The sequence below is a fragment of the Myotis nattereri genome (assembly GCF_964212035.1).
Source record: "Myotis nattereri genome assembly, chromosome: Y".
NCBI classification, from domain to species: Eukaryota; Metazoa; Chordata; class Mammalia; order Chiroptera; family Vespertilionidae; genus Myotis; species Myotis nattereri.
In genome coordinates, this window is record NC_138094.1 from 44,240,094 (window position 1) to 44,252,534 (window position 12,441).

Below are 12,441 nucleotides of genomic sequence, written 5' to 3' on the forward strand. Positions count from 1 at the left end.
CCCAGCCGAATACCCGGGGTGTCCTCCCGAGAGTCTCCCACACTGTCAGCCTCCAGGGACCCTAAGAGCGCTAACCCGGAGGACCCCCGTTCTCAGCGCCCAGTGCAACGCTTAATCCCCCAAAGGTCAGACCCAGCACACCCCGAGCCTGGGCTCCCTAACCATGGCACCCAGGAAGACCAAATCCCCAACTCCGAGACAGAAACCCTGGAGGCTGTCCCTGAGACCCCAAATCTCTTCACAGGAGTCCCAAATCCTCTGACCCGAGCACCCAACTTTCCTGGCCAGAAAGACCCGGATTCTGTCCAGCGGGCCCGTCTCCTCAGCCGGTGACGTCTCTGCCCCTTGAGGGGCCTCCTCCCGCGTGCATTGCTCCGGAATCGCGGTTGCCATTCCCGAACCCGGTTCCTCTCGGCACAGCTCCCCCACCCCCATTGTAAGGGCGCACCACCTCCAACCCCAGGGCCCTCAACGCCCCCACCGCGCCCCTCAGACCCCTCTGACCGCGCCCCTCAGACCCCTCTGAGCACGCCAATCACACCACCCTTACCGCGCCCCTCAGACCCCCTAGACGGCTACTCTCAGTCTGCCAAGACCGCTCCCCTCAGTCCGCCAAGACCGCGCCCCTCAGACCCCCCAGACCGCTCCCCTCAGACACCCCAGACCGCGCCCCTCAGACCCACCAGACCGCTCCCCTCAGACCGCCCACCGTGCCCCTCAGATCCCCCAGAATGCGCCCCTCAGTTCCCCCTGACTGCGCCTCTCAGTCCCTGGAACGCGCCCATCATACACCCCTGACCGGGCCCCTCAGTACCCCCTGGGGCGCCCCAAAGGCGGCGGGAAGGAGGCGCCCCCTAGTGGGTAATAATGGCCGCGGCCCAGGTCTGTCCGGGGGTGGGGGAGGTGGGGGGGGGTCGACCTGCCATGTGGGAGCGGGTCCCCTCAGCGCCTATTCCTCCCACAGGCACCGCGTCCTCGTGAAGGGACTCCGCTGGCGGCACCATGGACCCGGACAGGGACCTGCAGGAGCGCCCCGTGGAGGAGGCGGGGAGAGCGGGGCATAGGCCCAAGGTGAGGGGATGCGAGCGGGTGGAGGTGGGGATGAGAGGTGGGGACGGGATGGAGGCGGGGCGCCCACGCTCGGGCGTGTCGGACAGACGAAAGGACGAATGGTCTCTCCCCCAGCCCAGGGCCGCCTGCAGGGACGTGTCCATCTACTTCTCCCGGGAGGTGTGGGCGCAGATGGGCGCCTGGGAGCGAGCGCGGCACCGCAACGTGAAGAGCAACTACGAGGCGCTGCTCAGCATGGGTGACCGAGGGGGGACGGGGCCGCGGGGTGGGGGGGGGGGGGTGCTCCGTCCAGGGCCCCGAGCTCTGCCCCCGCCCAGCGCTGGCTCTGCTGTTTGTCCCTCAGGTCTTCGCCTGCAGGACAGACTCTTTCTTTCTCTCCTTCCAGGTCTCAGGGCCCCTCAACCCGCGTTCATGTGTCGCCGCGGGAGGACGGCCAGGCCCCGGGCGGAGGACTCCGAGGACTCGGATGACGAGTGGACCCCGAGGCCACGAGGTGCGGGCGGAGGGCGCGCAGCTGCCTGACCCTGACCTGGTGTAGGTCGGGCGGCCTCTCGGGAGTTACCGGGGAGGAGGAAGCGGCAGAGCAGTTACACAGCCAGGGGCTGTTCACATACACCCCTTTTTATGAATAATTTATTTTACAAAGAGAGAGAGAGAGGGAGAGAGAGAGAGAGAGAGAGAGAGAGAGAGAGAGAGAGAGAAACAGGTGAGTGAGAAACCTCCATTGCTGCCTCCTGCCTGCCCCCCACCTCACGGTTCATAGGTAGAGGCTCAACCACTGGGCCACACTGGCCAGGGTCATAAAACCTCTTTCAATGTGTAACAATAATTATATACAGATTTAATGTTGACACTATCACAGAGGTCTCCCATTTCTCCTCCTGTTCTCACCTTCACCCAGACCCACCCCCCAAATCTACAATAATGAAACCATAATATGCAAATCCAGGGCGGACCAGCTGAAGGACCCACCAGATGACCAGGCTATGACACCCACTGGCGCCAGGCCAGCCAAGGCCTGTGAAACGCAATTGGTACGGCCCCACCATCCCCGATGATGCCCTGCAGAGAGAGGCCAAGGCCACTAGCCACTGGGTCATCAATGGGGGCTCCCCATCACCCAAAAGAGGGAGGCCCAGGCCACCAATGCAGAGCTGGGGCTACTGAACGGGACCTCCTTCTGCAGGCGATGGATCGCAGGACTTCCAGACTGTCAGAGGCAAGGAGTGCACAGGCCGGGCTCAAGAATTCCGCCCCCCCCCCCACCACCACCGCCATTCCCCCGGTGCATAAATTTATAAATTTCGTGCAATGGTGCTCTAATATATATATATATATATATATATATATATATATATATATATATATATATTTTAAGCTGTTCTCTCTCTGGGAACACACACACCCCTCACCCTTTCCCATCTCCTCCCCCCACCCTCCACTAGGTGTGCATCTCCTAAACTAAGGGACCCAGGAGACTTGCACCAGGGAGTACGGGCAGGGGCAGCTCATTCAGGCTAACCCCCTGAACCTGGTTCCAAGGTCCCTTTTCTATGACTTTCCAATGAGCCAAAGCCGCCCGCCTAGGCTGAACTCTTTCCTTTAACCTTTCTAGAGAAACACAGCAGCCCAGCCTAAGCTCTCTCCTGCTGCTGCTTCTATCCTTGTTTCACTGTCCCTAGTTTTAATAAACATTCTCTCAAAATAAAAATAAATGAATAGCCATGGCTCGGTAGCTCAGTTGGTTGGAGCATCCTCCCATACACCAAAAAGGTTTCGTGATCCATCCCCTGTCGGGGTGTGTATGGGATACAACTCATCGATGTTTCTCTCTCACATCCATGTTTCCCTCTCTTTCTTCCTCTTCTTCTCTCTCTAAAATCAATAAGCATATATTCTCAGGTGAGGATGAAAAAATAATAATACAGGAGTATAAATGGTGGTGGAAAAAATAAAATAGAATAATAATATAATTGTATAGTTATAGAACATTAACAAGTAAGTATACAAAAATATAACAGTGAGTAAAAAATAACTAATTCAGAAGAGTTGTGATCACATAGAAGGAGGAAGTTTTGACAGGTGAGCAGTGCTCTAAGACCTGCATGGGGACATATGCGAAAATTATTACTCATGTTAGTTAGGGGGTTGGGTTGTGCGCCAGGGTAGGAAGTAGTTCATCATTGTACCAGGTTCCATGGCAGCCATGGCATCATCTGCCAGGTTTCATGAAAGTCTGACTGGTAGGGTCTGTAGTTCCATGGGTCTGAGGTTGAAACATAGCTGAAGTCACGACGTTATGTCCAGCTTGCCCGAAACTCTGTTTATGTGGTGACTAGACCTGAGTCTTTGTCCCTAAGACTGTGTGATGCTGATCAGAATCTAGTGATTAGAGAAGGTGGTCACAATCCAAATGTGCAAAGGAGGAAGGATAAGAAAGAAAGGAGCCAAGGTGGTCCTGGTGCCTTGTCCAAGGTGGACTGGACAAGGCCAGTGTGAAGACAGAAGACAGAGAGGAGAAAGCGCTGGGTTACAGAGTAGAGATTCTTTGCAGTTACATGACCTTTATTATACTTGTGTCATGAAAGGCCAATTTTTTATTTTTGCTTTTTAGTGCAATTTTATTTTTTAAATCCTCACCCAAGGATATTCATTGAATTTAGAGAGAGGAAGGGAGGGAGACAGAAAGGGAGACAGAAACATCAATGTGAGAGAGGAACATCCATCAGTTGCCTCCTGTGTAGGCCCCAATAAGGATCAAACCGGAAACCTTTTGGTTTAAAACATGGTACTCCAACCAACTGAGATGGCCAGCCAGGAATAGGCCACTCTACACAAATAAAAGAGAAACATGCAAATTGGTGTCACTCTGCCAGGCCCGCCAGCCAATCAGGATACACATGCAAATTAACCCAACAAAGATGGCAGTTAATTTGCCTAACCAGGGCAGCCGCTGAGAGAAGACTGAAGGCTCTGGCTGGAGTGAAGACTGAAGACGGAAGAGGCTTGGCTTCTCCTCAGTGGCTGGAGCAAAGGCCTGGGACCCCGGTGCCAGAGGAAATTTAGTGCCGGCAGTCAGGGGAAGGAAGGCCTATTGCGTGAATCTTTGTGCAACGGGCTTCTACTTTAAATATATATATTGAACAGAGGATGAAGTACAGATGGGGTTTTGTCTATTTTTTTAAAATATATTTATTGATTTCAGAGAGGAATTCAGAGAGATCAAAAGATCAATGATGAGAGAGAGCCATCGATTGGCTGCCTCCTGCACACCTGTGGGATGAGCCCGCAACCCAGGCATGCACCCTTGGCTGGAAAAGAACCCAGGACCATTCCATCCGCAGGTTGACACTCTATCCACTGAGCCAAGCTGGCTAGGGCTATTTTTTAAAATTTTAAGAAAATTAGCTGATGCTCCCAATAAAAGCATAAGCGTAATGAATCCTCACGAGACATTTTCCAATCATCCTTGGTCTGTCCTGGGATTACTCTATAATTCAGAATTCTGAAAGATAAAAATCTTCAGATTTTGAAACAATTACCAACCAAAACTGATTTCTCATCCGGCAGGCGTGGCTCAGAGATTAAGCGTCGACCTATGAACCAGGAGGTCACAGTTCAATTCCCTGTAGGGGACACGCCCAGTTTGATCCCTGGTGTGGAGTGTTCAGGAAGGCAGCTAATCCATGATTCTCTATCATCATTGATGTCTCTCTCTCTCTCTCCCTCGCCCTCTCCCTTCCTCTCTGAAATTATATATATTATTGATTTCTCGCCATCTTTTAGCTAAACCTTCTTGGGTGGCCCTCAGAGTGGAACAGAATAAACATCAGAAGGTGAGTATTTCCCAAATCCTGTGGAAAAGAAAATCTTCCTCCTGTATGCAAATGCAGGGAAGAGGAGGAAAAATCAGAGTGCACCCTAGGAACTGCCACCTTCCTTTCCTGACCTCTTCAACAAAATGCCCAATATCATCTTAGTCGTTAATAACATCAGCAACAATAGTAGCTACCACGGGTCTTATCTTCACAATGCTTCAGACTCTAAGAATTCTACGTGCATAAACTCACTTAAACCTTACCACAACCCTATGAGTTAGGTACTATAAGTATCACCATTTCTGATGAGGAAACTGAGGTTTCAGACATATACAAGTGTTTGATTGTATGTCTGAAATCACAGTATCGGTGGTCGTGCAATCTAATCCATAGCTTCATCTCTAAACCACTTACAAGCTCATTTAAATTTCCATAGTTTTATGCGCTTTCCACTGTCTCATCCATACATGATTACATCTTTCACTGACTGATGATTCCAAACGCAGTTCTTCTCTGCTATGCTGCAGTGAGAAATGCACTAAGACTTCCGACTTGCAGAAGCTCACTGATATATAGGCAGTTTGCACGGTGCATGGTCCCAGATGAAGATGGATATAGCAACCCCAGCATCAGAGCCTCCCAGTCAAATAAAAGAAAGCCTCTCAACTCTGGGGAGCTTCAGGTTTGACGATTCAGAAACAATAAACAATAAATAAAGTGACTTAAGAACTTCATAGAGATGACACACTATTCAATAGAAGCTCATCTGGAACTGGTTTTGAATGATCATTCCAGTCAGAAGAAGTATGGCTTCTTTCTCTGAGCTCTAATTAGGCCAGTGTCATCTTGTTTGAATCATTGGCTCCGCCTGCCTACCTCTGCATTGTGAGCTCTTTGGTTCACACCAGATTCTTCTCAGAAGTCCCAGGCCCAGCTCAGGGTCCCTGAGGGCCCCCTGAATGTTTGCTGAAAGAGTGCTTTCAAATTTACAAATTAAACTAGAGTAAGGTCAAAGAATAATGAAGATAAATTCCATGTGATTTCAAATATAGAGATGGCTGAGAGGTACATTGATAGCAGGACTGTAATCTCAGATTCATACTGTATCAAAGTGATCACAGAACACTTTGGTGAACATCATTATATTTCATGTTCATTATAACATTAAGAATTAGCATGTTATAGGTCAGGAAAATGAAGAGAACAGGCTAGTAGCACAACCTTATTCAAACAAAATTGGTGGGAACCAACTAATCTAATTACATCTGTTCTTTCCATGATATAGTAAATTGCACATTTTAGCATAATTTCCTTTATTGTCATGGTAGGTTTCTGCCAGCCATTTCTTTTTAAAAAATATGTTTTTACCGATTTGAGAGAGAGAGGAAGGGAGAGAAGCATCAGTGAGAGAGAAAAACATGGATCAATAACCCGTAACTGGGCCATGTGCTTTGACCGGGAATGGAACCGGCAATCCTTCAGTTCAACCAACTGAGCTACACCAGCCAGGGCTCTGCCAACTATTTCTTTCTTTCTTTTTTTCTTAATCCTCACCCTAGGATATTTTCTCATTGATTTTTAGGGGGAATAGAAAAAAAGAGGGAGAGAAAGAGAGAAATATCAATGTGAGAGACACACATAATGACTGGTGGCCTCCTGCATAAGCCCAGACCAAGGTCCAGGCCAGGGAGGAGGATCCTGCAACCAAGGAACTCGCGCTTGACGAGAATTGAACTCAGGACCCTTCAGTCTGCAGGCCGACACTCTATCAACTGAACTACACTGGTTAGGGCCCAACTATGTCGTATTCTCTTCCCAGTATCCTTCATTCTCAATGTGCTATAAAAGAAAGGGCCTTAAGGCATGGGTTCTAGTCTTCGATTCAAAACCCACATTGGCCATTTCTTTTTCCTCTAATTTTCATACTTCCCAGGTATTTCCAAGAGTTGTTGAAGTGTTCATTAAAGTCATGTATATCATAAACCCTACATAATTAAATAAATGTATGTTACATTTTAATATGTGAGTTTCACAGTGAAGGCAAAGTCCAGGGCGCCATTAAGTAATGAGTCCAGTTTGAAGGAATTGTCAGGAACCGCAAATTTGTTGACCACAAGTGGCTCAGAGCAGACCCAGAAACCAGTCCCCCCTCCTGGAGAAGCAAGTACCTCCGGACAGCACCCTAGATCAAAATTGGGTAAGTTCAACAATTTGGAGATTTCAGTTCCACTAATTCCTATAGAAAGGCTGGTCAGTATAGCCTAGGTATGTGGGGTGGACTTTCAACAGGCCTGGATTTGAAACTGGAGTTAGCACTGAAGCTTTGAGCTAATCTTCCAAACTCTCTGAGCTCCTGAATGCTAATGTATACAGTGAACATAAGGAAACATGGGACACATATAGTTTGAAAGCATTAAATTAAATCTCAAACAATTGACACATGCAAGTTGTTCAATAAATCCATCTGTGATAATTGCAACCATATTCTCTTGGTGTTGTGTGCCCAGATCTTTACTCAGTGCTTAACACATAACGTGCCCTCAATACATACTTTATGAATGACCAAAGCTTGGAAGGTTGAACCTGATAATAGGATCATCTAGAAACTAAAATTGAATCAGCCATCGGTAGTCAGTGTGGCGTACTAGTCTTTTAGTTAATGGAGGAAAATACCAGATACTATAAAGAACAGGTGATCATTTGATGGGAAGACATTGTGTGTTTTCTGACAAGACAGGGACTCATGTTCCAGACCCACTTCGTTCACCAGCTCTTCTCTCATGTAGACCTCAGGAGAAAGGAGATCGAAGTGAAGATGTATAGCCTACGAGAGAGAAAGGGCCATGTCTACGAAGAGATCAGCGAGCCCCAGGACGATGACTACCTGTGTAAGCTCACCCTAACCAAGGAGCATGTTATGTCCTTGATGCAATGATTTCACCTGGTCTTTGGGTGCCGAAATCATTCCCTTCCTCTCGTGACCGGGAATATAGGATTGAGGCTCACTGATGGGAGCTCTTTCTGAAGCTCTTCGTGTGCAGGAACATGCACTGCACCCTGACTAATCCCTGTTGCTCTTGCCTCCAGATTGTGAGAATGTCAGAACTTCTTCATTGACAGCTGTGTTGTGCACGGGCCTCCTAGGTTTGTAAAATACAGTGCCTTGGACAAGGGGCATGCCAACCTCTCAGCCCTCACTCTGCCCCCTGGGTTGAGAATCGGACCATCAGGCATCCCTGAGGCTGGGCTTGGAGTGTGGAATGAGGAATGTGATCTGCCGGTGGGCCTGCACTTTGGCCCTTATGAGGGTCAGATCACAGAAGATGAAGCCACAGCCAACAGCGGCTACTCCTGGCTGGTGAGAACTTTACCTCTTCCCTGTCCTCTGGCTTCCCGGCCCTCCTGTGGCTTGGTTGGCCCCACCTTCTACATGCTAGGACATGGATGGGGACCATATGGTTAGTTAGCTCTGTGTACTGGGCGGACTTTGCATGAACATGGAGCTCCTCTCTAAGGATCAGAGGGTAAATGGGAGCAAAGTGGTACAGACTCCTCCCTTGTGGGGCTCCTGCTTAGTGGACAAATTGACTCAGACGTGTAGATGATGAGTAAGAAAAATATCCTGTGATCACCATTGGCAGTTGAATCACCATGCAGGCTGAAAGAGATTTGATGACACTAGAATAAAGTAATTATTCTATTGTATACTCACAACCACACACACACACACACACACACACACACACACACACACACAGCCTTTAACTTCTTTTCCTGAAATGCAGATCACCAAAGGGAGAAACTGCTATGAGTATGTGGATGGAAAGGATACATCTCAGGCCAACTGGATGAGGTAAGGTCACTAGGCTTCTGGGTGCCGGAGAGGACACTCATGCCTCACAACCCACATGTCTGTCCTTCCCATCATGCCTCCCTAATGGTCTCCCTCAGTCCTCTGTTCCCCCTTTTTCTCCATAAAGTGATCTTTAACATCTAGAGACATTTAGGAAAAAAGGAGGTAACAGTATAGCATAGGTCCTCAAAAGAGAAGAATCTAGTTTGGGCAATGGGAAAAACCTTGAGTAGCCTGGATTACTCTGTGATTTGTCTAACTGACATTAGTTAAACACTTACTATATTCCAGTTTAGAGGAAGGAATTCATTACTTACACAGATCACACAATCCATGTCCCTAGGGAGGACTTACTGCAGACGGACATGAAACATTTTATTTCATAAACATTTAACTCTAATTTTCCTATTTTTCAAGAAGTTCCCAGTGCCCAGATAGCCTTGAACCAAGGATAGTCTAAACCTGTGAGGGCAGCACATCATCCCAGTCTCAGTTCTAACTAGAACTGGATGTTGGAGCCTGCAGAGTCATAGTGCTCATGGCCCTTTCCTGAGGGGCTCTCTTGTGTCAGGGGAGACAGATTATGAATAAACTACTATTGTTCTGTGTTATTTTTCTAAGACAGAGAGACCTCCACATTTCTGTGGGTACCTGGGGTAGGCAACCTAATGATGCCTTCAATAAAGTGTGGGGAGACTCGACAAAGGCCTCTGAAGAGAAGGTAGACTTGGACTGAGTGTTGAATGATGTGAGTCCTAGAGCAAGCCCCGAGTCCTGGGGTGTAACACAGAACCTGACTTACAGCTTAGAGAAGCTAGAGGCCACCGGGTTTGATGGGGAAGTCTGGAATGAGGCTTTGGAAATGGCATTAGGCAGGATGAGACCTGTGAGCAGGACTTAGAGACAGGAATTCACATGACCTTGTGACAGAGGCTTGGACATTGAACAGAAGTTTCCCCAGGAGCATGGGGGTGGGTGCCATCAGTGCTGAGGGCCTTACGCGTCAGTGAGGATCTGGACACGATATGACAGGTAGTGGAAGCTCATCGCCTGTGGTTTTCTTTCCTTTCATCTGCCTCAACGCCAGGTACGTGAACTGCGCCCGGGATGAGGAAGAACAGAACCTGGTGGCCTTTCAATATCACAGGCAGATTTTCTACCGAACCTGCCGGGTCGTGAGGACGGGCTGTGAGCTGCTGGTCTGGTATGGAGAAGAGTATGGCCAAAAGCTGGGCATCAAGTGGGGCAGCAAGTGGAAGACAGAGCTTGTGGCCTGGAGAGGTGGGCACCACTCTTCTTTCAACATGGAAAGAAAGAATTCTTAGAAGTTTTCATGCTCCAACTCTCAAGTAGAGTAAAATCCACTCTACAGTCAGCAAAGCTTCAAATCAGATGCTTCAGAAATTGATGGCTCATCACATAGGTCTTTGATTCTTAAGAATAATTTTAATATTTTTATTTTTGTTCTAATTCTTAAAAATATGCTTTTATTGGTTTTAGAGAAAGAGATGAAGGGAGAGGGAGAGAAATATCAATCTGCTGCCTCCTGCATTCTCTCTACTGGGGATCAAGTCCACCAACCTGACATGTGCCCTGACCAGGAATCAAACTGGCTACCTCTGGGTGAATGGGACAAGGCTCAACCAACTGAGCCACACTGGCCAGGGCCAATTTGTGTTCCATTTTTAAAAATACTTCATGCACAAAATGCACAGCATCATATATTGTTGAAAGGATTAGAGGCAAAAAAAAAAAAAAAGGTCTCAGGCACTTAATCAGCTCTAACATCAAGGTGGTTGTTTTTGGGTTGTTTTTTTTAACACTTTAGCTGTTTCTTCTTCATTTACTGCATATTTCTAAATGAAATGTGTGTGTTAACATGCATTCATTCATTATTTTGTGACTTGTCATGTGAATTCCTACTCGGTGCCACACAGGGTTCTGGGAGCTGGAAATACAGATTAACACGATGATCAGAATCACGGCTCCTGAGCAGCTGGTTGGTGAAGGAGGGAAGCCCCGGCAGACATATGTGCATGTGCTTAATATCACACAGTGGTTAGCGCTTTGTAGAAAACGGGCCCAGGACAAGTGCCTAGGGATCAGTGTGAGGGGAAGGTGGGTGTGTCGGATTGCAAAGGTCAAGGGAAAGCTTTCTCAGGAGACAACATTTACAACAGTTGTGTCACAAGGTCCCAGGCAGAGGGAGTGGCTGGTGCAGGGAAGGAAAGAGGTGGGGTGTTGAGCTGGCTGAGGGCTACTCCCGTCTCAGTCTCAGTACAGAGGGCAAGAACAGAGGTTGGACAGATGCCTAGCAGCCGGGAAATACAGTGCCTATGATCCAAGCTGAGATACTGGGGACTTTCTTGAGTGAGACGGGACAACTGAGCAGTTTTCAGCTGCAGAGTGGCATGTTCTAAAACTATGCTGTGTTAATTTTTTGGGGAAATAAACTTCAGTGGGGAATCCCCTCTGAGATTATTTCAACTCCAAGTGAGAGAGGAAGGCGGACTGGCTGGAGAGGGACGGGAGACTGGAGTGTAAGAAGCAGGTTGGGGAAATATTTTTGTTGTTGTTGTTAATCCTCACCCAGGGATATTTTTTCACTGATTATTTTTTGAGAGAGAGTAGAAGAGGGAGAGACAGAGAGAGAAACATCAATAGCTTGTCTCCCACAGACACCCCAACCAGGGCTGGGGATTGAGCTTGCAACCCAGGTATGTGCCCTTGACTAGAATCAAACCCAGGACCCTGGAGTCCCCAAGGCGAAGCTCTATCTACTGATCCAAACTGGCTAGGGGATGGTTGGAAAGATATTCTGAAACAGGACTTTGTAGTGTATTTGAAGTAGGCTAACACTGAAAGAAATCAAGTAGGAATACTGTGTGAGGAAGGACATATTTCCATTTTGTGATTTGTGGAAAACTGAGAGAGAAGCAATTGCTAGTTGGGGCCTATGGTTTCTCTATTTTTAAATATTTTTAGTGATTTGAGAGAGAGAGGAAGGGAAATGAAGAGAGGGATAGAAATATCAACATGGATCAGCTGCCTCCTGCTGGGATCGAGCACAGAATCTGGGCATGTGCCCTGAACAGGAATCAAACTGGTGACGTCCTCGTTCATGGGTTGATGCTAAACCACTGAGCTACCTGGCCAGGCCTGTGGTTTTTCTCTTTAACATGACTTAGAAGATACATGTATATGGAAAGGTCACAATAGTCCAACCCATATAAGGAGTGAAATGCCTTCTGATGGTCCTTGATCTGTAAGACCTTTTTTCTTTTCAATCCTCATCCCAGGATATTTTTCCATTGATTTTTAGAGAGAATGGAAGAGGGAGGGAAAGACAAAGAGAAATGTCGATGTGAGAGAAACACATTGACTGGCTGCCTCCTGCACACGCCCAGACCAGGGCCCAGGCTGGGGAGAAGCCTGCAACCAAGGCACATGCTCTTGATGGGAATCAAACCCAGGACCATTCTGTCCACAGGTTGAGGCTCTATCCACTGATCCACACTGGCCAGGGCTGTAGAAAAGACTTTTGATATGGGGGTCTCTGGATTTCTGAAGAAGAGTAGTGCAGACAAAGAAAAAGAAAAGTAGACAGTGAAGGAACACTTTGTGGGAGGCAGAGCTTGCACTGTCAACACAGCTAGAATGATTCCGGGGACGGGTCTTACCAGGAGACAGAGCGTACAG

At 48.0% G+C, this 12,441-nt stretch overlaps 1 pseudogene across 1 annotated transcript in view; it reads left to right on the forward strand.

Annotated features, from left to right (window-relative positions):
• The first annotated feature begins 1,002 nt into the window (after positions 1–1,002).
• LOC308512523 (histone-lysine N-methyltransferase PRDM9-like) overlaps positions 1,003–12,441 on the forward strand; it is a 33,687-nt pseudogene continuing 22,248 nt past the window's right edge. The window contains exons 1-7 of the transcript in view: positions 1,003–1,071; positions 1,186–1,309; positions 1,457–1,564; positions 7,676–7,777; positions 7,977–8,247; positions 8,675–8,742; positions 9,830–10,023. The product of the transcript in view is annotated as a histone-lysine N-methyltransferase PRDM9-like (transcript). The remainder of the gene's footprint in view (positions 1,072–1,185; positions 1,310–1,456; positions 1,565–7,675; positions 7,778–7,976; positions 8,248–8,674; positions 8,743–9,829; positions 10,024–12,441) is intronic.